This window comes from Poromitra crassiceps (assembly GCF_964638095.1).
Source record: "Poromitra crassiceps genome assembly, chromosome: 16".
NCBI lineage: Eukaryota > Metazoa > Chordata > Actinopteri > Beryciformes > Melamphaidae > Poromitra > Poromitra crassiceps.
In genome coordinates, this window is record NC_139645.1 from 6146296 (window position 1) to 6173891 (window position 27596).

The window sequence follows — 27596 nt, forward strand, 5'->3', positions numbered from 1 at the left end:
CATAATGTAGCTAGAATATGCAGGGTTTTTCCTGCCACCGTCAAATTTCGCTCCGCCTCCAGCTCTCGACGGGTGAAAACCATACTTGCAAGAACACTCTAACAAGCGTTGCGCTCGGTGGCTTGGTGATTAACTAGTAGCTCAGCATCCTATACCAGTAACATTAGATATAGACATTATTTTGCCACCTAAAACCGTCAATCAAATAACCCTTTCATACTAGCGTATTTATTTGTAAGTGAAAGCTGCAGGGTTCATAAACATTTTGACTAGGGAGGTGCCGGTTTCCGGTTTCAAGGTATGCCACGGTTTAAAAAAGTCACGGTTCCGAAACCACTAATATTTTCTGTCATGCCTTTCTGACGGAATCAGTTCATCAGTTGTTTCTACAAAGTGGGCTAAATGTTCAGTTGTAAGTTGGGCCGGACGATATGGACAAAATCACTCTTAGTTAAAAAAAAAAAAAAAAAAACTCTCGTAACGGGACAAGCCCCGTCTTTTATTGTCACACGAACACCACAACACATGCATGCGGCCACAACACACTCATGCTGACGGTGGCCGGTGAAAAGTGCCCTCTGCATTTAACCCATCCAGGCATGTCCTTTCCTCCGGGGGGCAGGCCAGGAGCAGTGGTCGCTTTCTCGTACAGCGCCCGGGAACAAACACCTCACCAAGAAAACGCAGACATCGCCAGGGACCAACTTCGGGTGTTGTCGTCACTGGTCGGATGACGATGACGATCTGATCTTCTAGTTCTGGTTCACTGTGGATGTATTTTTGTAACGTGCACACTCGTCTGTTTCTTTGCTGTGGTAAGGAACACTAGCGTCGGTGGATGTCAGTAAACTCACTGATGGGAATTGCACTGCTTTGCATCAGCGGCTGCACTCCCGTGTTGTTCCCCTTCACATGGAGGGCAGCCATGTTTTACATTTAGTGCATCTTGTGTCTGTGTCTTTCCTGAGCCTCCATCATTATCTCTGAAAGCACGCCACATATTGTTGAAGCTGCACTTCTCTGGCATGTGTCCTGCAGCAGAATACCACTTTGCTGACTGCTATAGTGGTGATGTCTGTGCCTGTAAATGGACTGAGCCAGACTCAATGAATTCACTTCTCACACACAACAGAAACACAGCGATGGTTAACATTACGTGCCAATTTACCCTGGTTATACTATTTTTATGCTCGGATTGCAACTTTAGCTCCATTTCCATGACTTTTCCAAAAAGCATTTTTTTCCATAACTTTTCCAGGGGCCTGGAAATTGTATTTTAAATTTCCATGACTTTTCCAGGTTTTTCATGGCCGTACGAACCGAACCCTGAGGCTGGCTGGTTGTCTTTTCACTAGGGGTGGGAGAAAAAATCGATTCACCTAAGTATCGCGATTTTTAATGTCACGATTTTTTGAATCGATCTTTTATTCCAGAATCGATAATCGCAAAAGCAAAAAAAAAAAATTTTTTTTTTTTTTTTTTTTTTTTGTGCCGGCAGTCAGGCCACTCACTGAACAGCAGGCCAGCCGCTGCCTACTGGTTTACTAGTGGTTTTATTACTTTATTAGTTAGTCTGAAGTAATAATTACACTTCAGGGTTAAAGTGGGTGCATCTCATTGTAAAATTGGGCTTCAAACGGCCCAAATTGGGCTTCAAACGACCCAAATTGAGCTTCAAACGGCCCAAATTGGGCTTCAAACTACCCACATTGAGCTTCAAACGGCCCGAATTGGGCTTCAAACGGCCCAAATTTCATGCGCGTCGGCCCATATCGGCCTGGCCTGCTTGGTATCTAATGCCCGGCCTGAATTATGATCCCAGTCCGCCCTTGTTTTTAACTATATCGCCCAGCCCTACTCATGATACAGTCTCTAGTGTATGATTCAACTTTTCCCATGTTCTAATCTAGTGTAAAAAAGCAAACAAACTGAAAAAAGAAAAGAAAAAAAGAAACAAAAATCGCAATAAATTGTAATATCGAATCGCAATAATCGTAGAATCGCAATACTTAAGAATCGCAATATATATCGAATCGGCACCCAAGTATCGTGATAGTATCGAATCGGGAGATAAGTGAATCGGCACAGCCCTACTTTTCACAGCCACTTGTTCTGCATGAGATGGTAAACTGTAATGTAGCAGTGCCCATTAGCCTCTGATTAGCTACAATAACGTTATCAGACGTCAATGCTGCAGCTACGCGCTCCCGCTCACGATAAAGAGCCTTTCTGAAAGCACAGTTTGTTGTCCCGCTGCTTCGTGCAGTGTTTCCAACCAGGAAGAAGATGTTTTCCACAGAACATCAGCTCTCTCATCATTAGTGCGACCGTGTTAGCAGCTCCCATCGGCTCCTCACAACTACCCATGTCCACTAGCGACAACTGTTGTCAACAACAACAATAAGACTTCTGGTCGGACTTTTTCAAAATTAAAGAACGATTAACACGTCTAAACTTTAAGCACACATAAGCCAATGAAAATAGGTTTAAATTTTGAAAATTTTAAATGTAAGGAAGTACCCTAAAGACACCTTTAGATGCAGAACAAAACAATAAAAAGTGACTGGCAAGAGCCTGCAAGTGGGTTATGTGGATTAGAATTGATCAGATGAGATAAAGTTGGAAAATGAGCAGAGCGTTGTGCGTGTGTGCCCTCTCTCGTGCGTCGCTACCCCTGACCAGCCAATCAGAGTGATTTCTCTACCCCTGACCAGCCAATCAGAGTGATTTCTCTACCCCTGACCAGCCAATCAGAGTGATTTCTCTACCCCTGACCAGCCAATCAGAGTGACTTCTCTCACCAACGACCCCGACGAATCGGCTTGGTGTGTCACGGGCTTAAGTGTGCAGCCAGAGGCAGTAACCTGCGCCCAACACCGCGCTCACAGGGGGGGATGGGGCTAGGGTTGGGTACCCAAATCCGGTACCACTGTGCAGGCGCTGTACGTTAACGTTTTCTGCATGGAGCACTGGTACTACAGAGGCTGAACGTTTTGTAGCACAGGCCACAAACTTATAGCAGGCATATAAAACGTCTGTCACCGTCTCTGAACAACCGAAGTGGTATAATGTGACTGGCAAAGGACATTAATAGTTGCATACAGGGCACACAATATCCAAGCCTTAACAAGAAATGTTTTTTTTTATTTGCCCAAAATGGTAAATTGCAGGGACATAACAACTGTATATAAAACATCAATTATACTTCATGCCTGGCCGCCATTCCTTCACCACCTACACTACACACTGCCAGGACACTAGGGATGCCACGGTAGTTGGTGTTACAGAGTGATGGGGTATACACTAGGGATGCCACGGTAGTTGGTGTTACAGAGTGATGGGGTATACACTAGGGATGCCACGGTAGTTGGTGTTACAGAGTGATGGGGTATACACTAGGGATGCCACGGTGTGGACATTTTCCCACCGCATAATAAACACGTGACAACACCGGTTTTACCGTATCAGAGCCGTGTGTATAGAAGAGTCGCCACATCTCCATCCATGGTGCAGCCTGCTTAATGACACACAGACATAGTGTTGTTTTGTCATCAGGGCCTCCCTACCTCTGGAAGCCTCAGCAAAAGGATGGATAGAATGACACCTCCAGAAGTTTTATAGACATGAAAAATGAAGTCAAACAACGGTGTTCAAAGTATCACTATCAGCATTTGCAGATTGGATTCTGGCAACCCCCCAAAATGTAATAAAATTTGCACTTAATGTAATAACTTGACCAATAATGTAATCAAATGTTCTGAGTAGGGCTGCACTCTTAGGTCAACCCAGAGTCGTGTATATAGAAGAGTCGCGACATCTCCATTCACTCCAATGGACCAGTTTTTTACTCTCAAGAGTTCTAGGAAGTAAGGTCCTGGATTAAGCAGCACTGCCGAGTTGCAGCAAAAGGGACAGTTTGTGTTGTACTTTGAAAGTTTTTTTTTTATCGAATTGTACATTATCAGCTTTATTTTAGCATTCAAAAGTAGTGCTTGACCCCTTCCTGGCTGTTCATTGGCTAATGAGTCACGTATTTTGGTCCTCTGGTGACGCCACTCTCTCTAAATTAGTCTGGGCACCTTTCATCCCGCTTTTTGTCATGGGGCGTAAACCGCGGAACCAGAATGAACACCGGAAGGCAGTGCGCCAAAAAACGTCTTTGTTGCCGTTAGCTTGACGTCTCTTGCCTCGATTAATTGTCTGATTCAAAGCTTCTGTATTGGCTTAAAAGATGTGAGATTGTGAATCCGCAATGTTTCTAAAAGAACTTCTTCAAAAACTTCGTTCGGTACGTCCATCTTTTGTTTTGTTGTTTGCCGTTCTGATACTTGGGTCAAATTGTCAAGTTAACGTGAAAGTTGACGAGGTAGAAACGCTGCCATCCGGTCTAGGGCGGGCTCTAGGCCGGAACCAGGTAGGGTGACAAAATCAATTGTGGGCGGGAGCCAGGCTCTTTCTCGCCGAGAAGAGCCTGGTGACGCGAGGTTACTCTAAATTGCTCTGACCATATAAATAAAAGGTAAATAAATAAAGCTCCAGAGCTCCTCAGCAGTCGTCACGGTCCGGATTGTTCATTTAACTGCTCTCAGTCCGACACAGCTGTCAAGCTAGTCACCAATACAAGCGTGGTAGGGATGTCAGGTTAATCACAGAGAATAGTTCTGACCCGTTACGCTTGTTCGTCTATAAATTAATCTGCATACACAGTGCTTTCTCCTCTAGTCAGTCAGCGCCTTCCCTGCCTGCTGCTCACTCGTGCGTCCACAAGTTACTGCACTGACTGGTTGAACCCCTCGCGTAACGTTACGCACTCGCATTCATGGCTGCGTCTGAATCGGGACACCTTTTCAGACCCGTTAACGTCGTTAGCGAAAAGTCTGGGGATTTTTTTTCTGACCATGGGATTAACATTAGCAGCAAGAAGCAGTAAGCCAGACAATGACGATAGCTGAGTAGCATGTGCTTTTATCACAGCTAAGTCCGATAGCATCAATGCTAACTATAGTTAGCATCAATGCTAGCGGACTTTAGCTGCTATGGTATTAGCATCACTGCTAGTGGACTTTTAGCTGTGGTGATAAAACCACATTTCCAGAGATGGTAGTGACAACAATACACACATGCTTAGATAAGGGTCTTACCTACATGTGTATGAGGGTGGATTGTGTTCACAACATGTACAACTAACATTACTTGCTGGTCTAACCAGAGAGATATGATGAACGGTGCAGCCCAGATAGTAGGGAGCGCTTGTAATTTACACCGGCGCACGCCGAAACTGGCAGTTTTTTCTTTCATTTCTTGTTACGTAATCTGTGTATGCCCACCACCGTGTAACACCAGTAACACCGGCTACCGCAGAAAGCCCTTGCATACACCGATTACATAACTTGCCCACCGGCAACACCGTTAATTTTGATGGAGGAAGAAAGAAAAGAAAAGAAAAAAACTCGCCCGCTTGCGCCAACAAATATTTTATTCTATATATTCAACTTTGCTGTGATTTGGAAATTGATATCCACAAAAGTGCCATGAAATTAAATGACACGGCGTGCTGAGATCAAGTGGAACTCTTGCTGTGTTGATTAAAACAACCCTGTCTTTGTTGGCAGTACCATGGCAGAGCAGTACCATGGCAGAGCAGTACCATGGCAGAGCAGTACCATGGCAGAGCAGGACAAATCATGTCCGTTTGTGTGTAATAGCTGAAAGATTGATTTTTTTTTTAAGATTTGAGTTATCAATGACTGGGCCAAACTCACTATTCTCATGTCATGTGTTCCATTGCACCATACACACACCATACACACACCGACTTGGCGTCGCAGCTGGTGTTATTCTGTCACATTTAGTTAATGACCTCAAACATTTATAATGTTCTTTGTTGGCAAACGTTTAACTTGCAACCTTGCAGTATAAATGAGAAGAAAAACATTATAATGATACAGACTGTGAATCGCAGTAACATCTGAAAATGTTGCTGGTGGTATGGTATATTTTTATTAACTAGCAATCTCACGCGCTACGCACACTCCATTCTTAGTGGCCTCGTCCGCCCTGCAGCTCACCCGCTGCGCGTCGCATTCGCAGCTCGGCCACCACGCGGCCTCGCCTGCTCTATTACATCACTGATGATGACCTCATCACGGATGACATCAATGATGACATCGTCACGGAAGCTACTGTTCATACGTGTGCTGAAACAAAGCATTCGTTGGAAGTCACTTTTTTACACCTAAATACTGACTGACAAATTGAGACGGACAAGACTGAAGAGCAGACAGACTCATCTCTACCACTCCGGTGTGTGTGTGTGTGTGTGTGTGTGTGTGTGTGTCTGTGTGTGTGTGTGCGCGTTAGGGGTGGGACAAAATATCGATACTCACGGTATCGCGATATTTCCACTTGCGATACGTTATCGATACAATGGCACCAAGTATCGATAAAAAATAAATAAATAATAATAATAATAAACAGGCTAAAATATTATGCTGCGTGTGGTAGTTCAAACATACTTTCAAGTTGACGTTTATTTATGTTTGTAGTTGAAACAAAAACATAAATACTGTAGGCTACATGAATGGAAATGTTTGATCATTAATATCTACTTTTAGAAATTATATAGGTAGGTTAGGTTATATAGGTTTTCTTGTTTTAATAATAATAATAAAAAGACTTAATGTGTAACTTTTCCTCCGTGGTATCGAAAATGGTATGAGTGAGTGAGTGAACTCTGAGAGAGTTCATGTCAATTCTGCTAATAAATACATAATACCTGCTTCTTGCCTTTTAGGGGTATTTTTTTCTCTTCAGTTACACAGGTATCGTGATGTATCGTCTTCCAATATATCGATTATTGCAGTATCGCTGTATCGTGATAATATCGTTATCGAGGGCCAAGTATCGTGACGATATCGTATCGTGAGCTACTCAGCGATTCCCACCCCTAGTGCGCGTGCGTGCGTGCGTGTGTGTGCGTGTGAGAGAGAGAGAGAGATATTTCATTTGTTCACTTTAGTCTTCTTTGTATTACATGCATTCTTGCACTGGTATCCTGCCAGTCAAGATTGTAATGAATCTGTAGTGAAAACGGATATATCCAACTGAACAGGGGGGGGGGGGATTATCAGCAACAGTCAATCAACCTAATGGCATCTACATAATTTCCGGAACTGCACGACTCAAACGAAGTCAAACAAATTACTTCCATATTGAACCCATATTTTCCAGTCCAACAACAAGCACTAGACTGTATTGCAGATGTCAGACCTGCACAAATCCATAACATGGCAACAGAACCTCCACACAGAACAGAACAGCTCCAGAGGGGTTTGCTCTGTGGCCGCTGGCCAGCAGTTGAAGACTGTGGTGTGAATGTGTTTAACTGAGCTGGGCAGCAACATGCACACTCTGCAATCTACGCTAACATAACAGACTGGATTTGACTGGTGAGCGGTTGGTTTATCATGATGGCTCGCCTAGCGTTCACTCACACTATTCACTTATCACTAACTAGAAGAAGAGGACGGGCAGTGCTGCTGAGTCAGTAACACAGCACTGTTTGTACCATGGACGGTGGTAGTGCTGCCCTGTGAATGTCTAACTGGAGAGAGAGAGAGAGAGAGGGCACGGACAACCATTCACCTCAAATAACTGCCTTGTGCCTGTTCTGTTCTACAGCAGCTGCTTCACTGAGGCCCAGTCAACAGACAAGGCTACAAATGGCATTGATACATAGAGGCCATTTACACCTGGCGTTAACATGCGTTTTCTGCCAACAGATTGCAATCAGATTGTATTTTATCACTTCAGCCTGATTCCATTTACACCTGGCGTTAACGTGCATTTTCTGCAATCTGATTGCAGAAATGGTTGTCCTCTCAATCCGCATAAAGTTGCTGTATCCAGATTGAGAGGACACATTGCATTTACACTTGTGTTCAATGTGTACACACAATGCATCCCTGACCACCTCAGGAGGTGGTTTGGCCGATCAGATTGCAATCCTTCTTCAATGCGTTTTGGGGGTGTTTACACCTGGCATTTCAAGTAATAAAACACAATCTGATTGCAATCTGATCACAGAAAACGCATGTTAGCGCCAGGTGTAAATGGCCTCATACATACATACATACATACATACATACATTGATACATAGTAACTATGCAAGAGTACACTTGCATAGTTACTATGTATCAAATCAATGACTACGTTTACATGCACACAATATTCCACTACTATTCGGAAAATGACAATATTCTGAATTTGATAAGGGTCATGTAAACAGCATATTCCAGTTGCATTTGCCCAATTTGGCCTTTTTCCGAATTTAGCATTTTCCGATTAACACTTTCAGTGCCACGGCCCTTGGGCAAAAGGTTGCTTGCTGTGCCACATAGGCCGCAATGCATTTTAAAACAGTCATATAATTTCTTTAATAATTACTATGTAAACACTGAACACGCACAAATAACGATGAGACTCTCTTCTATCACCTGCAAAAAAAAGTTTATTGATCCCATTTTCCGTTCTTTAGTTATGAGCCGGAGAAGATAGGCTGTTTCGAGCAAAAAGACACTTTTCAAATTAGAAGCTGAGTTATTCCGCCTTTTGTGAAATGCAGCATTTCAAGCACATTCACTGAGTCTGAAGCTAATTTTCTGAAGTAGTCACACCTCAAAAATAATTTCCTTCAATAAAACAGTGAAGGCAAGGGAATTTTGTTCAATTTTGTTCTTCAATGAAGCCGCTGCATACGGACGGATGCGATGCGATTTCCTTCCCCCCAATGACTTCTTCTGTGTGTTTCACTCCACGTTCTCTCATCTGGAGAGCGCTGTCGCCACCTAAGGGTTCTGTAAAATAGGTTAGACACATTCAATACCTCTGATACTGTAAGAGGCGATGTAAGAGGCATAGATCGACACCCCCCCGTCAAAAAAAAAAAATCGAGTTATTGACGCCATTTGGCGTCGCTGGCACTCTACGGTAAATTTCTAATGACGCCATATGGCGTCGCTGGCACTGAATGTGTTAAGACATCTGGGTTATTCCGGTATTATTCGGATTTTAGGACGATTTTTTGAGCATGTATACAGCGCATTCAGAATATGCGTCTCAATCAGGGTTTTTACTGCAGTTTGCGACGCATGTTGCCTGTTTGTGGTCAACTGATGTGTGCTAGAAAGAGCTAGAAGAGGCCATATAATCATAATTCATCATCTCTCTGGCATGCGAAAAGAAAAGCGCACATTTCTGATCGGGAGGAGATGAGAAACATCGATTTAAAGAGAGAGAGATTTAAAGAGTATAGTATAGTGCCCACGGAAGTCCAATCCACCTGCGAGGTAATAACGCGATAATACGATAATAGGCTACTAGCCTACTTTTTATGAAAGACTTGGATGTGCAAATAGCACCAAACTTTCCAGCAGCAAGCTCCTGAAATGGACCAAGTGATGCTGCTCTGTTTATTCTCAACAGAAAAACTCCATCTCCCTGCATCTCTCTCTCTCCCCCCCTCTCTCTCACGTGCCCGCGGGAGGGCGAGCTACGGCTGCATGTAAACGGGAATATTAGTGGATTATTCATTTAGTCGGAATATTGTCATTTTCCGAATCTGGGCAAAAACCGGAATATTGTGTGCATGTAAACCTAGTCACTGAAAAGGGCCTAAGTGGAATAAGTGTTCAAAAAGGAAAAGGCATCAAGAATACGCATGCATTTGTATGGAACCAGTTCCTTGTTATGATTCATAATACTCTTTTAGACAGTGCTGCTATCAATACCTGACTAGTTCAGTCCACTGTAGCTTTTTCTAAAAGTCAATACACCTCCATCTTGCAGCTGAGGCCTAGCCGCTAACAATGACAAACTATCTCATAACACATGACAGTGACTGTTGACACTTCATACATCTCAATCATCACAGACAGTTCAGATGCTTTCAAATGTATGAGGCAGGGGAGGTGTCACGTCAGCCTCCTAAACCCCACCTACCACTCTCTCTGATACACACCACAGTGTTTCCCATACATAAAGGAATTTGTGGCGGGCCGCCACAATAATATTTTGACCGCCACAATAAGATGTTGACCAAAACATTTTTTTTTTTTTTTTTTTTTTTTACAGTGCACCTGAACGCAACATGCAAGATATCCGCTGAATAAGTGTCCAATAAATGTTCATGTCATTCTGGCCAATACTTCTGTTATAGCATTTCAGTCTGGAATATGAAATATCTTTCAATAATCTATGATTTAGCTGCTAAATTGTCAAATACCGCCATCTGCTCGCTACCCAGGCACTTATGTATGTAGTTAACCTAACTAACTTAACCTAACTAACTATCCGGTGTGCACAACACTGTCAGCCTAAACTCCGGCTGACACCCCAAAAACCTACAATCCGCTACAGAAAAATGTATATTGTTTGTTTATTAACTGGCCCCTCGCCTTCTATCATTTCACGAAAGTGGCAAAGCAAGTTGAGTATCCCTGACCTATAGGGAGAAATTTAGTTTGTCATTGTAAACCCACAGCACAGTAATGATGGCATGTTCTTCATAGATCTAGCCTTTTAATTTTGCTCTTAAGCTTTCTCAAAGTACACCAAATTCATGCATTTTACTTTAAAATTTTTAAAAAATCTCAAGGGGGGGCATGCCCCCGCACCCCCCTAGGGGGTCTGCGGTCCCCCACCACAAATTCTCAAAATCCTGTGGGAAACACTGCACCATGTGATCATCACAGCCTACCTCACTCTCTGATACACACCATGTGTTCATCACAGCCTACCTCACTCTCTGATACACACCATGTGATCATCACAGCCTACCTCACTCTCTGATACACACCATGTGATCATCACAGCCTACCTCACTCTCTCTGATACACACCATGTGATCATCACAGCCTACCTCACTCTCTGATACACACCATGTGATCATCACAGCCTACCTCACTCTCTGATACACACCATGTGATCATCACAGCCTACCTCACTCTCTGATACACACCATGTGATCATCACAGCCTACCTCACTCTCTGATACACACCATGTGATCATCACAGCCTACCTCACTCTCTGATACACACCATGTGATCATCACAGCCTACCTCACTCTCTGATACACACCATGAAATATATTGGGGTTAAGCCTGGTTATTTCATGCCGATGAGTACCACACTGCAGATTCAAAAGCACTACGGAAGATATGGTGATAAAATCTGACTACAATCGTATTTCATCTCTACTTTTATATTCGTACCTACTCTAATACTAATTGCTTGTTGCTGCGTGAGTGTTTTGCTAAGTTTTCCACTAGGGCTGGAACTATCGATTATTTTAGTAATCAAGTATTCTACCATCGATTAATCGAGTAATCGGATAAGAATACTTTTGCTTGATTAAAGAGTAATAATATACAAAAGAGAAAAGCTGTCCAGTGTCCATACGATAGGGGTGGGGGGATGGGAGGAGTCGATACAGCATAGTATTGCGCTATTTTGTGTGGTAATATAATCGTATCGCACGAATGCCAAGTATCGCAATATTTTATTATATAAATTGTCAACACTGCAACATTTCATTCATTCATTCACTGTCATTTTTATGACAGGGTTGGTCAGCCTGTCTGCTTGACAATCCCAGTCTGATGCAATAAAAATGGTTGAAGTGAGATGAACAGACTGGAAACTGTTTATTTCCTTTGGGGACATCATTTGCATTTGAAAAGGGGTACTAAGTCGCAATATATGCAAATATTTTTAAAATCGAAATAATATTGTATCACGACTTAAGTATCGTGATAATATCGTATTGTGGGGAGTCTGGTGATTTCACACCTCTAGTCCCCTACCATACAATGCCGTGATTTACTGAAAAATAATAAATAATTATGATTGATATTTATTATTGTACTAGACCTATACTGCCTGTAAGTTCATAAGACTGGCTAATATACACACTTTTATTATGTTGAATCGTTGCCCTACACCTGCTGACCCTACTCACTGCAACTGAATATACCTGCTGTATTGGATTGGTACATTCTAGGCTCCAGTTCCTACTTACACACCACCTGATATTTAGCTTTCTATGCACTGTGTGTGTGTGTGTGTGTGTGTGTGTGTGTGTGTGTGTGTGTGTGTGTGTGTGTGTGTGTGTGTGTGTGTGTGTGTGTGTGTGTGTGTGATAATAAAATGAATGAAACTCGGGCGTTGACAAATTGACTGCAGCATTTTTTTGTGTGTGGTTTTATGTTCTTCTTCTTGTTATCTAATCTTATCACATCATAACGAGCCATCACATGATTAATTGACACTCTTCACTGTGTTAAGGGTCGACTCCGCCTCTCAGCGGAGGGAGGGGGGCTATGCTGTGTGTGAGAAGTGCTGTGCTCATCAGACGTCTCTGGATTAGACCAGCAGCAAGTAGAGAAAACCAGCATCAATCATACCAATGTATTGCCAAATGCTGTGGGATTCAACACATCAACAGTGTCCCATTGTGAGAATGTGTCAGAATTGTCGTTAGTCGCTTTTGAGGAATAAAGTCAGCAGGGGTGTCTGAAAAGTCGCCAAGTCTAGCGACAAAGTTGCCAAGTTGGCAACATTGGATCCTAAACTTTGGACATTGTTTTCTCTGACCTGTCTCTTCTCTTCGCCCCTCGCGGTTTTCTTGCTCTACATTTTGCAGCGAGCCATTTTGGATTGGGCGACTTTCATATCATCCGTGCAAAATACATTCATCTAATTTAGTTATATGGACTCGGCAAAGGTTTGATGCAAAGAATTTGCTCTAGATACATCAGTTCACACCTGCCATTAGAATGGGTCACATGCGCCTCGAGTGACCACTTTAGAATCAGAATCAGAATCAGAAAGACTTTAATGATCCCCGGGGGGGAAATTGGGACAAGTTACAGTTGCTCGCACTCAGGCATGAAATATCCACATAACACAACATGGCATAACACAGTATCACACAGTATCTCCCTAAACGTAAACCAGTCAATACAATAAAATGCAATAAAATGCAATAGAATAAAATAAAATAAAATAGAATAAGGTAGAGTGTACAGTACGTGTCAAATTGCAGTTATTGCACACTGGAATTAAATTAAATCAACTTGCACATTACGTGTGACGTAACTAAGGCAGTTATCCTATCGGCTGACTCAGTCTCAGAGACTCTGAGTGTCTCTGAGGTGCTCTTCTTAGTGAGGCGTTAAAGAGTCCAAAGGCCACAGGCAGGAATGACTTCCTATCTTGTGATCCGATCTCACTTCCCTGCTCTATACGCAAATAAACACGTACATACGGAAATATTACCATTAGTGAATTATTATAGACACATTATAGGTACTAGAAATGGCGCATGCTAGCTTCGCGCATCGTTATGAGCATGTACAGTTAGAATATAGACCTTTTTCGCTAACCCCTGGACGGCACCATATTGTTGACATACCGTCCTGCAGCTGACAACTATAGTAACAGCCTTATTGTCGTTTCTGTTCCATTACAAAATAGTGATAGTGATGACAGCAATAAAAAACCCACAGTTGTTGTTTGTATGCTGCCCTTAATGCCTGTAATAATAAACAAAAGAAAAAACGAGGTGAACAGACTTTGCTGTGAGCTGTCAGAAAGTTTCACCTGTCTCAACTAACTATCCACACATCTCCTGTGCTGCTGACGTATCCTCAGTCTCGCTCCCTTCACGTCTGTGGATGGTAGAGATAGAAACAAACCACGGGGACTTTATTGCTGTCATTACTACAGCCGTGTGTAACGCAGGTCACCATCCGAACACAACCGGAATGATACAGGTAACGCTAACGGTGGCTAGCTTCCTATAAACGCTGCTCTTACATAGGCTGTCACTTGAGAGCTGCAGCGCTATGTCAACAACATGGCGGCGGTGGGCGTGCCCTTACGTGAGTTTTGTCAATCGAATAAGGTATAACCACAACATAGTAATAGTTAGGGTTGTCCCGATCCGATCACGTGATCGGAAATCGGGGCCGATCACGTGACTGCAGACTCGATCCGGACTCGGACATTATGACCCGATCATATGTCCGAGTCATTATTTTTATCAGATTTTTTATATATGGGCTATTGGTGATTCAAAATAAATTAGAATAAAATTAGTATTACTACCACCGTTTACAGAGTCAGACCTTGTCTGTGTCAAACGACACTCAGCCAGACAGCCTCACAAAAACACAGCACCGCATGCGCAGAGAGCACGCCAGTTTGTTTTGAAGCTGAGCCGCGCTGCCGCTATCATGTCTGCTGTGTGGAAATATTTCAAAGTGAACGACGAGAACGACAGTGAAAAGGCGAAAAAGATCACAGAAAAAATAGCCGAGATGATAGCAATGAGTGACCAGCCACTCTCTCTGGTAGACGACCCGGGTTTTATCATGCTTATGGAGTACATGGAACCACGATACGACATGCCCTCTCGACACTATATCACTGAAAAGGCTCTGCCAGCGCTCCAGAAAAAGATAAGCGACAAGCTGCTTGTCCTATTGAAAGACGTGCCTGATGTCGCGTTTACCACAGATATTTGGAGTTCGTCTGTGTTTTCATGGCCCTTCTAAGCCTCACTGCGCAATGGATCAACTCCAGTTTTGTTTTAAGCCGTGCGACTTTGCATGCACAGGAATTTCGTGGATCCCACACAGCAGAGCGCATCCAGCAGGCGATGGAGAGGATGCTGAACAACTGGGGAATAGACAAGAACCGAGTCCATATCATTTTGCGCGATAACGCTGCAAATATGAAGAAAGCCATGCTGGATATGGGAGTACAGAGTGTGGGCTGTGTAGCGCACACATTACAACTTGTCGTGCACGAGGGCCTGCTTTCCCAGCGCAGCGTCACAGACACACTGGCACTGATATTGCACTAAGTTCTAATGTTGCACTAGTTCTAATGTGAAGAATATTTTTTCTATTCTGACTTGAAAATCTTTAAGCTACCTCATAAGTGCTCAGTTTACAATACACTGCACTGCTTGAATATTGGCTCATTTGTTTTATTTGATATTTTTATTTATTTATTTTTTATTTTAATGCCTGACTGGCATTTTAAGTTAAGCTGCTGTTTGTTTTAACACTAGACTATTGAGTCTGTGATGTTGCACTAAGTTCTAATGTTGCACTAGTTCTAATGTGAAGAATAATTTTTCTGTTCTGACTTGAGAATGTTCAAGCTACCTCATAACTAGTGCTCAGTTTACAATACACTGCACTACTTGCATGCACAGTTGTGCATGATAAGTGTTACATGTTAAAATATAATAAAAATAAGGGACATCCTGGATAATTTTCTTCGCTCTTCATTTTTTAAATGTATTATAAAAGTATCGGATCGGGACTCGGTATCGGCAGATACTCAAATCAAAGGACTCGGACTCGGACTTGGGGGCAAAAAAACCTGATCGGGACATCCCTAGTAATAGTATAGCTATACAATATCAGAATCTTCTTATTGCCCCTTATTACACAGAGGACAGTTGAGTAGGCTGCCCCAGGCAGCCCTCTGGCTGCTCTTCTCATTTAGTGTCTTTTTCACTAATTTCTATATATTCAGCTACTTTTTCAAAAAAAGGGCTACAGCAACTGGATCGAGTCTTATATCCACGATATTCAAGGAAGCGCAGCGAATGGTCTAAATTGTAAACTGCAGTACACCCTCACACCACTGAGTACCAAACCGATACATCTGGCGGTGTGGAGCAGTTGAACCCGAAATTACACAGTCGAAGAAGGCTGTGTCATGAACCCCTAGTTCACACCTGCACTAATGGGGCATTCCTTTAAAACTGGGAAATGGGAATCTGATGGTTCAAAGGTCATGAGCTCGAACAAACGGTAAAGTCACCATTGCTGGTATTTTCTCTCCCAAACTCGTAGGAGCCTCAGCAGCCCCGACCTGTGTTTAGTGCGAGTCGGACAACGAGAGAGAAAAACTGAAAAAGAAAACAGACGAGATGAGATGCAGATCAAAGGACAGGCGATGGCAAACAGGTTTGTAATTAAAGATTTTATTAACGAGGCTCGTTGCGGACATCAGAAACAAGTTTAAGCGTACCGTAGAAGCATTTATTCACTGACAAATAGCCTAAACACACACTGCACTTCCTGCTGCGTTGCACATCTCTCTGCTCGCCAGACAGGGCAGCTACTGTCACTCACACACTCTCTCACACACACACACACACACACACACACACGAAAATAAATCGACTCCCGATATACGATCTTATCACCAATCGGCAAAACACTAGCTTACGTCAGCTACTACCAAATTTCAACCTGATAACATCATGGCATGACAGCTGTCAATCAATCTCCAACACAGAGCTATCGTTACCTGCGGGGGGCAAATGTTATGGTAACATTATACGTGCCTGTTCCGATAACGGGGGAGGTGAAGGGCAGAGTCATCCTCCACACTGAATGGAGGCTAACGTTAGCGAGGCTAGCATCCAGTAGCCTGGTCAACCAGCCGGTCACGTGACCTCACATTTCATTTTGTTCTGCGGGACCGTCTGGCCTGAAACTGCAAAGCGGACGAGCCAATCAGCGACTGCGCTCAGTGCCCTGTGATTGACAGCACAAGTTGGCCAATCAGGAACACCACTAGCAAAACAATAATGGCCGCCTCCTTGCCTGTCCGCCTCGAGGAGTAATGTCAACGTTCGTCGCGTTTAAACAGCCATAAAGTGCAGTTATTGCAGAACTAGACTCAATAACAGCAATTAAACAAGTACGGGACGATGCAACAGCTGAGTTTCTCAGCGGAAAATGTGTTTTTGCCCTTCTTCTGGGTTTGACTAGATCCAACGCTGATTGGCTGAAGGAGTTGTCTGTCAAGGCAAGTACAAACGCCCAACTTCTGCCCACTGCAAAGACTGGGTGTTGTCGTGCATTCCTTTATAACTGGGAACTGGTAATCTTACCGGTTCAAAGGTCATGAGCTGGGACGTGACGTCACCAGAGCTGGTATTTTCCATTCCAAACTCGTAGGAGCCTCAGCAGCCCCAACCTCAAAAATCCAAGATGGCTGATCCGCACAACAACAGTAGTTATAATCGTATAAATGCTATTTAGCACTTCTGTCTTGTTTGTGTCTCGTTAAATCAGCTGTACACACAGCATGGCCTACTTCTATCTGTGTGGACATGAGGCTGCAGTGTTTGTACTGTATGCGCAAAATGCCACGAAATGCCTTGTTATCAACTGTTATTGCTAACAATGGCTAGCCTGGCTAGCGAGTGGATCTGACCAGTGAACAGTGAACTTCCCAGCTCAACTTTTCTGCAAATGGAACGCTCACCAAACGGATGTGACGTCATTTAGCCTCCACATCCCAGTTCTTTTGCGATAATGGAACGCACGATAAGCTTCAGGCCAGACAGGAACGAAGAACGAAATGAGATGCGAGTTCACGGGACCGGCTGGTTTACCAGGCTAAGCATCCCACTCATCACTGTGAGACTCCATATTTGTTTTGGTGTGTTCTGGTTCTTCTGACGCACTTCTCAGCAGTCCAATCAAACTCCCCAAACGGTCTGTCCTCCTCTGGTCCAACCTAGACAACGTTTCACTCAGAAATATGTCACCATAAGGAAGTTAATACTCTGGAAATGCCATTCCATCTCGACTTTAAGATGTAGAAAAAAGTTAGTTTACATTTTGAATGTCCCTGAAAAAGTTGCATAGTACACCATTCACTCTGGAAACTACACTCTAGTTGTAAACAACACTTGTTGCAAAACTTGTTGGCTAAACGTACCAATATGGAGGTCTTTGGAGATCTAACTCCATTTTTCCCTTCTGCTCGAACTTCAAAATGAATCATGATGCTGACAAGTAAAAACAAAAGTAAACATGATCTTGCATTTCAGCTATGATGAGCCGCACTTATTTTGAGTTTACAGATGGTTGCATTATTCACATCTCCCACAGCTTAGTTTACATACGAGCTGCACCCATGAGCTCTTGCTCAGCCACTAAAAGAGGTGAATGACGAAAAGAATACATGCATGTGCAAAAACCAAAAATGCAAGGCAGCAGAAATATGCAAAAATATGGCATATCCTTGTTTTGTTTTCCCTCAAATCCAATGCTTTCCTTGTCTTGCCTCCAACTCCAGCCATCTACTAAAACAATCCTCAATTAGACTCCAATTAAAATGTGTCATATTCTCCACTTTTAGATTCAAATTTCTATGATGCGTCCTTTAGCAGTTTAAGGCATTATAGAGGGAACAACCTCTCTCCAGCAACTTATCTTTATACCTTGACCATCAAAACAAAGTAGGCCTATTGATGTTGATCTGATATGAAACAGAGAAAAGCTAGAAAATACAGCAAATGTTTCATATTATTTTTGACTTGCTAAATGACTGAAACGATGAAAAACGGTTATCTTAAAGCACAGACACACGACGCACAACGGTCAAAGTCATCAGATCTTCTGTTCTGTTGAGATTACACAATAACGGGCTGCGTTGTAATGGTGAGTGTTGGAGTCGTTGTGGTTTTCACACTGTGTGACTGAGTGGTGACACGGGGGGGATCGCACGTTACAGAGGGGAATCCCCCCGATCACTCCGTCTACTCTCTCTCCAAACCACCTTCTGTCACAAAAACACACAGGAGAAACGTGCTGATTTTGCAGGGAGGAACGAGGTCTGCTCACTTTTTAGCAGCCGGCTTTATTTCCAAACAGACACGCGCTCTCTCACAACATAAACACTTTCTGTGTCTTTGCTCCTCAGACCTCGGAGGGCACACAAACCGGTCTGAATAACACCATCCAGGCTTATTATAATGATGAGGGATTCACCGAGGGCTGGAGGGCACGGCTTCTCCAGCCAGCAGAGAGCCTAATTAGTCAACAGGTAGCAGCTATAATGCCAGGCTGCTTCACATAATCACATTGTTTGGATTAAAGAGGCTATCCTCCTTAGAAATCCTTATGTCGCGCAGCACGGCAAGACTAAAAAACTGTCGTTTCAACAGGACAGAGCAGGAAACTCTCCAGTGGAATTATTTTTTCAGACAGATTCGTGGAGCTGCGACAGATGACAGCCTGTGTCTTCTTGCGCTCTCGTTGGCTGTGGCACGTCGAGGGCTCTCCCGACACGACCAGATATTTAGCCTGCTAGCTATCTGTCGGGCGTCTTGTGGCGCGTCGGCGAGCTCGCCTGTCGCGTCTGCCGACTGTGAATGGTTTTCGCGTAGCAATCGAGGGGCGAATTGCGAGTGCCGAGTCAACGCGTAGTCATATCAGTGTACAATCCATCCATATAAAAAAATGTCTATTTTCATTCCAGCTAAAAAAAACAATAACATTATATCGCCCGCCTATCGGTAATCAGTGATCGGTCTCAAAAATCCCGTATCGGTCAGGCTCTAGTACCACCTCTGCCTCATTTTGAGCCAGGAGTCTCTCGCTCAATGTCCTGCCCACAGCACGATGTGATTGGTTACACACCTAAGCCACAGACCCAACAGACAGGAGTCGAGTTCAACAACACGCAGCATTGTTATTATTTATTTATGGAAATGCTGGTGCAATGAATCATGCGAGGAAACATGACATTAAACATGGAAACTGGAGCAAAACAGTGCACACCGTTTACAGATTGAACACACCCTGGGAGCTGCTCCGAGCGGAGGAGCTGTGTGTGTCGAAGGGAAGGCAGCATGTCGCCCTAAGTTGCAATAAACCTCTCAATCTTGTGATATATTTCAGTGATGCAAGCATGCCCCGTTTCCCAGTTACGCCACTGAACATGCCCAAAGTCATAGCCTTTGGCATTTCTCCCAATGGAGGCGAAGGCGTCTAGCAGGCCAGAGTAAAACAGTACACAGTCTGTCTTGTCTGTATCTTCACTGCAACTCTGCATTGAGATGTAGGTAATTATTACTTTAAGAAGAAGTAACAGCGCCAGCGGCACTAAAACTGTATTTCACACTGATGGTTAAACTTAACAACTCACAGTTCACATGCGTGCCAAACCACGGGGGTGGATCCGTACGGATCAACTGTGATCCGTTGCACCACCAATGTTCTCCCAATGTTGAGATCAAGGTGCGAGCTTACAGCATCACCTCTGACATCATGAACTGCACCTCTGACATCATGAACTGCACCTCTGACATCATGAACTGCACCTCTGGCATCATGAACTGCACCTCTGACATCATGAACTGCACCTCTGCTTACAGCACCAGCTCTGACATCATGAACTGCACCTCTGCATTTTGGAGCTGGCAGACATGCCGACACCTTTCCTTTGTGAAGGAGAGATCATGCCAGCCTACTTGTATTTCCTTAGAGATGATTTTCTCACATAACTTAAAAGATCTGCTCATTAAGAATTGTTCAGGGCAACGTTGTATTTCATCACTTCTCAAAATGGAATATTCTTCAAAAGTAGAAGAAAAAAGATCCACGAGCGTTTGACACGAAAGCCTTTTTTAACAACCCCCATAACTGACATGACTGAGCTGTTAAAGACGTGTGCCAACAGGAAGACATGACATGAGAAAATGACTTTATGAATCCGACATGTGGGCCAGGCTGTAGTAGCACCATCGGCCTTTTTTTTTTTATATATATAATTAGCCTGGTTAAACTTTATCTTAACTGCTTTCCGGCTAATAAATAATAAGTTTCTTGCAATGAAAAGATCAGCAGTCAGGGCTAAGTGAAGCGAGAGTGACTGTCATGTTGCTTTATGAGTGGATGATGAAAGACAGCACTAAAAGGTCTATAATTACTTGAAAACGTTTCTGAAGCAACCGTGTGTTAAATCTACTCGGGAGCAATTTGACAAAGCAAGCGTCTTTTTTTCAACAAAATATCATCACCGATCAAAATCAGCTTTGATTGATCCATGAGATGCCAACACTATTCTTTAATAAGGACAAAGGAGTAGACATTTAAAGCCCCTCCAGTCAGTGTTTCTACCTGTTTAACGGGTGCTGTTCTATTTCAAACGTTCTATGAGCACCTGCTATAGGTTAGCACATCGTCTCATGTTATTTGCATAAGATACGCCAAGGAGATGTGCCAGGAAAAACAACGCAAGTTACGCCGGAAACCGTATTCCCTCCGTAGCTTAGCCGCAAGGAATAGCTGCATTATTACCGAGATCTCAACAACCCCAATGGAAGCAGCTGGAAATGGTTAACGAGCGAGTGTTTTGGTCAGTCGTGTTTTGAGCCCGACGAACGGTTACAGCAGCAGGCAGCAGTGGGGTTTGCGGATGTAGCTAACGGCTAGCTAGCTAGTTAGCATGTCCGCTCATCCTCAGTCAGAATCAAATTGTCATTACATCATATGACTATAGCTCCATTTAGTCATACGTTATCTTCCCATTTTAGCAAATAACTTACTTGAGCACAGAATTAAGTTATTGGTCAAAAACATATTTGACAAACAGTGTCAGGAGACATGACTCGGAAATATATGAAATATCAAAATACACTGGAGGAGCGCTTTAAAGCCCAAAGCAAACTAGGCAACATTTCTGTAGCATTGTGCCATGAAAGCTGACAGTATCTGTATAAGCTAAACCTATGTGGGAGAGATTTTGAGTAGAACCTGGGCTCAAATCCAAAAATGGATCATCAGTCACTGGCAGAGCAATAACTGTTCAAAAAGTCTTGTCTGCTAGGATTGACAATTTATGGTTTAGTAATGCAATCGATGTTATAAAAGTATGGCAGTTGGAGTTTCTTGAGAAGTGCATGAAATGCTTTTGCCACGATATGACTTTCCCAATTCAACTGACAACAGCAGAATGCTCCGTTTCCAACACTCTGTGGTTCATATCTATTCGATCAGAGTGAACCCTCCTCATCCCCCTATAAAAACCACTCAATCCCACAGAATCAACTCCACAGTGTAAACTCTGTACTGGACTTCTTCTTCTAATACTGTGTCAATTGTAGAAGCTGCCACGGCCAAGCAGAGCACTGCCAACTAAGCCAAAAGGATGAACCACAAACAAGCATTTTGTAGAGGCGTTTACATTTAGCTACTGAAAATAGCACAAATTAGGCCTACAGAAGAGAAGAGAGGCAGCTTACTTCCAAAGATCTTCTAGGCGAAGTGGATAGCTGTGATCCACGTATCATTGATCGTGTATCCTATTTCATCTTTCCAAATCATTTATCACACTCTTATAAACAGGCTTTATGGAAATTATGACAGATGTATTCTTGTGTAAAGAAAATCTACTCATTCTCTGACACTTTATAATAGGGGTGGGGGGGGGGGAAATCGATACACCATAGTATCGCGATATTTTGCCTGACGATATTGTATCGATATTTGGATGCCAAGGATCGATATTAAAATTTTATTTTTTTATTTTCTTTGCAGGCCATGCCATGCCAGGCCACCGGGCATCTGCCTGAAGCGCCCGATGTTGCAGTCCACGCCTGCAGTGGCGTATTGAGTCCAGAGAAGCTTAATAATGTAGCCTACATTTTGGGCAAAAACAAAACAAAACAAAAAAACACTGCATGTTGTACTTCCGGTGAGGTCAAGGAAAAGGTAGGAAAAGGAGTTAGACAATATATCGAAATATCGCAACATTCAATATATCGCAATATTCAATATATCGCAATATTCAATATATCGCAATATCGGCAATATCGGCAATATCGCAATACTATCGCATCGTGACTCAAGTATCGTTTTAGTATCATATCGTGGGCATCTGGTGATTCCCACCCCTACTTTGTAATAGGCTTCGACTGGGATTTCAAGTTTGTATTCGCAACAACAACACTCTTTCTGTACAAGTCCATTAAAGATTATTTCACGACATTACAAGCTAGTGACGCTACCGTTTCTACTTTGCTCAAAGATGCATGTTTGGAATTGGTTAGCTAAGTGGCACAAAGAAAGCCAGCACATGGTGGCAGGGGGGGCCACACTAGCTTAACACATAGCACTGGCTAAGCGTTAGCCTATTAAAACCTTCATACAAGGATCAGAGGCAAGCGGCTTATGTTCTCTCATAGTGCTGTTGTATTGAAACTGCCTGGATGCTGCTGCAGCTGAAAACTTGATTCCAACTGAAGTACGTTACTATGAGGCTTTGTGTTGGCCAACTAGAGCACAAAGAAAAGCAAGCTTATTATGAGACCATGAATACAGTTAACAGTGTGCATGTATAGACTTCTCATTGAAAAGGGTGAAAAAGGTGACAGATACACAAAACCACTCAGAAATCATTCAATTAAGTGCCCTATTTTGGGATAAAAAAAAAAGAGGCGACCGTCACCTAAAAGTGACTAGTTTGCATCCCTGAAGTATGCTTTTTTTTTTTTGCCAAATTATAAAATAAATAAAACACATAAATCAAAAACAACTTACGAAGCAGCAAAACAACATGGCTGACAAAGTGGAACAGCGCTTCACATTCAGCCGGACCTAATTGGACGTCATTGGAGTGATTGTACGGTTCCCCCTGAGAGGGTTTTCAGAGTGCCAGCTCTGCTCTACCTTTTAGGATGGAGGCTAAAGCCCTTTCTCAGTTTGTCATCAGCTGGTGTGCTGCCATGAGATGACGGAGGAGGCCTTACAAAGCAAACATAATCCCTTGTCCCGGAGCGGCCTGACGCCACCGACTCCCAAACAAACATTGTAAAAAGTCCCTTTCTCTCCACCTTGCTTCCTGTGTGGGAGCAAACGTCCAGGCGAATGGCTGCCGGTTAATTAAAGTAAGTGGGATTAAAAAATAAAATAAAAAATAAAGTGTTAAATAGCTCCGCTTTCTGACAGCCATCGTTGATATAGAGTGTTTGGTCAGTAACATGGGTCTTCTGATCTGAATGATCTGGGATCACATCCCACTTTTATCCAATCAGGAGAGAGGATTCCATAAAATCTGTTTTTACTGCAGAGCGGAGAGACCCACGTTACTGACCAAACACAATCAGTGATGGCTGTCTGAATGTAGAGTTATTCAACACTTATTTTAACCACACACAAAAATCGCTTACGGCACCTTTAAATGTATATATAGCAGAACACAGTAAAAGAGGCCTACGTTTTGAAAGAGCAGTCCACTTTTGCGAGTCACCTAATATAGACGGTTTTCACAGAATTGTGTTGCTAGGGAACAGTTTGAAACCTAGCGTGTTTCCTGCCAGCTATTGTGTTAGCAAACACTGCAACAGGAAGTAAGCTACGGGCAATTTAGAATGTTTATGTTGTCGGTATTGGAGGTCAAAAAAATCGTATGCTTAGAAATGCTGTAAAATGTTTTTCAAAGCATCAATGTCATCACAAGACTTGGCAACACGGGTGCTACAAACATCTACAACTATGGAGCACCAGCAACACTTTTTGGCAATGAACGCGACTGTGGGAACATTTCAGAATCTTATTTTTCACGGCTCTCGCACCCCAGTCAACTAAGGGGACAGCCAGTGATTATACTAACAGTAACAGCGAGAGAAGTTGTAGTCAGCCCCCTGTATAGGAAAAAATATCATCGCTATCGATGCATAGTCGATCCAATTTGTCATTTTCTAAGTGATCAGCAAATGATGTTAATTCTAATAAAATCCCTGAATTCCCCTTTTGTCCCGGAAGCGTCCCGCAAAGATGTTTGTCTGTAGCACAAAACAAACATGTCCCCCCTCCCTGGGACAACGGGACACCCTTACGCTTGAGCGCCACTACCGGCGCTGCGCTGTGTTGTTGACATCGGTGTTGACATTCTCCCTGCTCCACAGAGCGCGTTGACTTTTGAACAAAATCATCAGAAAACAATCAGTTCGACTTTCCAATGCAGGAGAACGCGTGCGTCAGTCAGCCATCGAGAATTGAATCTCAGCTATTTCATTTTCTTGCTTGGACGCAGCCGTTGGGGTGCTACGCGAGCAGTGGAGCACCTTTCCGTGCTGGTAACGGAATCATTCCTTCCATGGCATTGGCTGACGCACGATGGCTGCAGTGGAGCTGGGCAGTAAGTCGGAGCCCTGGCTGTTGGATAAATACACTAAGTAGGCCTGGCACACCTCAAGACAAATCAACTTAAAGAGCAGAGTAGTGATGTCAACAGTGCCTGATCCGAGGCGCACTTGCGTGCGGTCGGGTTTTGACTTTTGTCGCAAACCTGTGTTCTGAGCATGCTCAGTTGCGGCGGTTTTGATTTTCAGTGCAAACAGGCGGTCCCGCCTTTATGTGACCTTTATGTGACCTTGTGATGTCATAATATATGCAAATGTATGCAGGATAAATGTGTTACGATCGGTCGAATCTCACAAATTTAGGCACTGCACTCAGCAGTGCACCCGCCGAATTCGGAGTCGATCCGTCGAACGGTTCTCTAGATACACGAAGATACACATGAATCTGTGGTAGTGAGCAAATGGCTAAAGGTCTGTGTCGTAAACCGATTCCGCGCCTCGCACACGAGCGACTCACATCTGCAGGTTGGGCAGCGACAGCGCGCATGCGACTCAGATCCTGTATTGACACAAGTAGCCACAAACAAATCAGGTACTGACACGAGTCACAAACAAATCGTTGTTCGTGAATGACTCCAAGTGAGTGATAACACAACCAATTTGAAATTTAAATCAAATGCATTTAGACAAGACTGAAAGCTCCCCAGAAACTCATCTAAACACTCACCAACTTGCAAATTCTCAAACAGATTCATTGTTGAATATTCAAAGTTCTCTTGCTCACTCTGTGAATTCTTGTGCGACTGTCTGGATCAAACGAGTTAGCATTTAAATCGGCTCTATCAGATTGCCCATTGTTTTATCCAAACCATCCATTCCCACTGAATCACTTGCACTGAAGGCAAGTCCACAAACTGCCTCACTGAAAATTACATGAGAGCCACCTCTCACCAGATCTCCTGGCAGCTCTCAAGTTTGTTTGTGGACGAAATGAGCCGATCCTTTCTGATCACTGCAACTTTGTTTGTGGTGTTTGGGTACTTCACTATAGCAAAGAACAAAACATCTGTTTGAGGTTTACAGGTTAGAGACCTATTCACCAAATGCACCAGTGTGATTTGAGTCTTGACTAACTCGAATTGACAAATAAAGGAAATTATGTGAACTGTTGTGGATTGTAGCCTTCATGGCTCGTGTTTAATGTGGTCATGTCATAGTCTATGGGGGGGGGGGGGGGGGGGTGGTTGGAGGCGGTAGTGGTGTTGTATAAATTTCATTTTGTGCAAAATTGAATGAGTCGATTCACTACTATGGTGGGCCAGCCCCAAGCATTCAAGTTAACTAAAATATTCAGACTTCCCTAGAGTGGAGTTTCCCAAACAGTTTTCTTCTCTTCATGTCAGTGACCCCAAATATGCACCACACGCCACCATTTCACTGGATCTGGTCCCATGAAACACCATGTGAAAATAGTTTTGCTGTTAGATTATGACTATAAGTAGTAGGGTGACAACAGTTGGGAGAGTGAAAACTAGTGTCAAATATCCTATCGTATATCTCTCATCCTGAAAACGGCTTAGGAGTGTTAAACAGTGAAATTAAACTACTGTATTCTTAATATTTGTATTGGGGACCCCCTGGAAATCACTTAAGGACCCCTGGGAATCCCTGGTCGTCAGTTTGGGAACCACTGCTCTGGCAAGTAGTATCAAATGTTGGGAGATTTAGACACAACAATGGTGGAATTTGTAGCCTCTCAACTTTAGCTACATGCAACTAATGTCGCCTCATCAAACCATCGGCTAACGATTAAGGCTACAAAAACAATTGATTGATGCAGGGAGCTCCAAACGACCCAACGCTCTCCTCGAGCTGATCATTGACTGTAAACGTACCAAGTTAACGTTGTATTAAAGTCAAATGTAATGTTGCATTTCGTTCAATGTTTTGCGCACAGTGAAAACATGTTACTAAATGTACTTAGTAACGTTCGCGTTGGTTAAACTTCCAGCAGCCATTAAGCTAACGTTGCTAACTTAGCATGGTGTAGTGGGGCTAACATGACTACGCTAACGTTAGCTTAGCTCAATGAGACAATGAGCTCCGAGTGCAGTCAGGCTTGGCTAGCTTGCTTGCTTGCTGCATGCTGTGTGTGGCTATAGGGTGTCAAGCTAACTAGCATCGCCTTGCACGCAATGCTAATGTGGCTAAGCGACTCGTAGCACTATCAACAATAAGGAAAAAGGGGGAAAATGTACCAACTTACCGACTTAGCTAGCCACTCCTATTCCAAACCCAGGTATGTCCATGGTGGACAGCACTCCATACAAAAGAACGAATCCGGGGCAATACACTTATATTACAACAAAACCTCTCAAAAAAATGTGAAGCACCAGAAACCAGTGGCAACGCACTCCCCAAGACATCCAACACAAGAGAGGAGGGGAGGCCAGCGATTTCACTGGACTTCTGCCATCACACTTCGAGATACCGTTCCAGATCGGAAAACAACCGACCCGCGAGGCATTGTATCAGTTCGGGTTCGAACCCTTACAGCAGTTGAAACCTTCTCCCTGCGATCCCCTGGCAATTAATCCAACAGTGAATAGCTTCCCATCCAGGTT

The 27596-nt window shown here is 43.4% G+C and overlaps 1 protein-coding gene across 1 annotated transcript in view; it reads right to left on the reverse strand.

Moving 5' to 3' along the window:
- The window catches only part of znf609b (zinc finger protein 609b), a 135435-nt gene extending 108045 nt beyond the window's left edge, over window positions 1-27390 (reverse strand). The window contains exon 1 of the mRNA XM_083652880.1: window positions 27239-27390. The gene's annotated coding sequence lies outside the window, so the exon portion shown is untranslated. The remainder of the gene's footprint in view (window positions 1-27238) is intronic.
- Window positions 27391-27596: the final 206 nt, after the last annotated feature.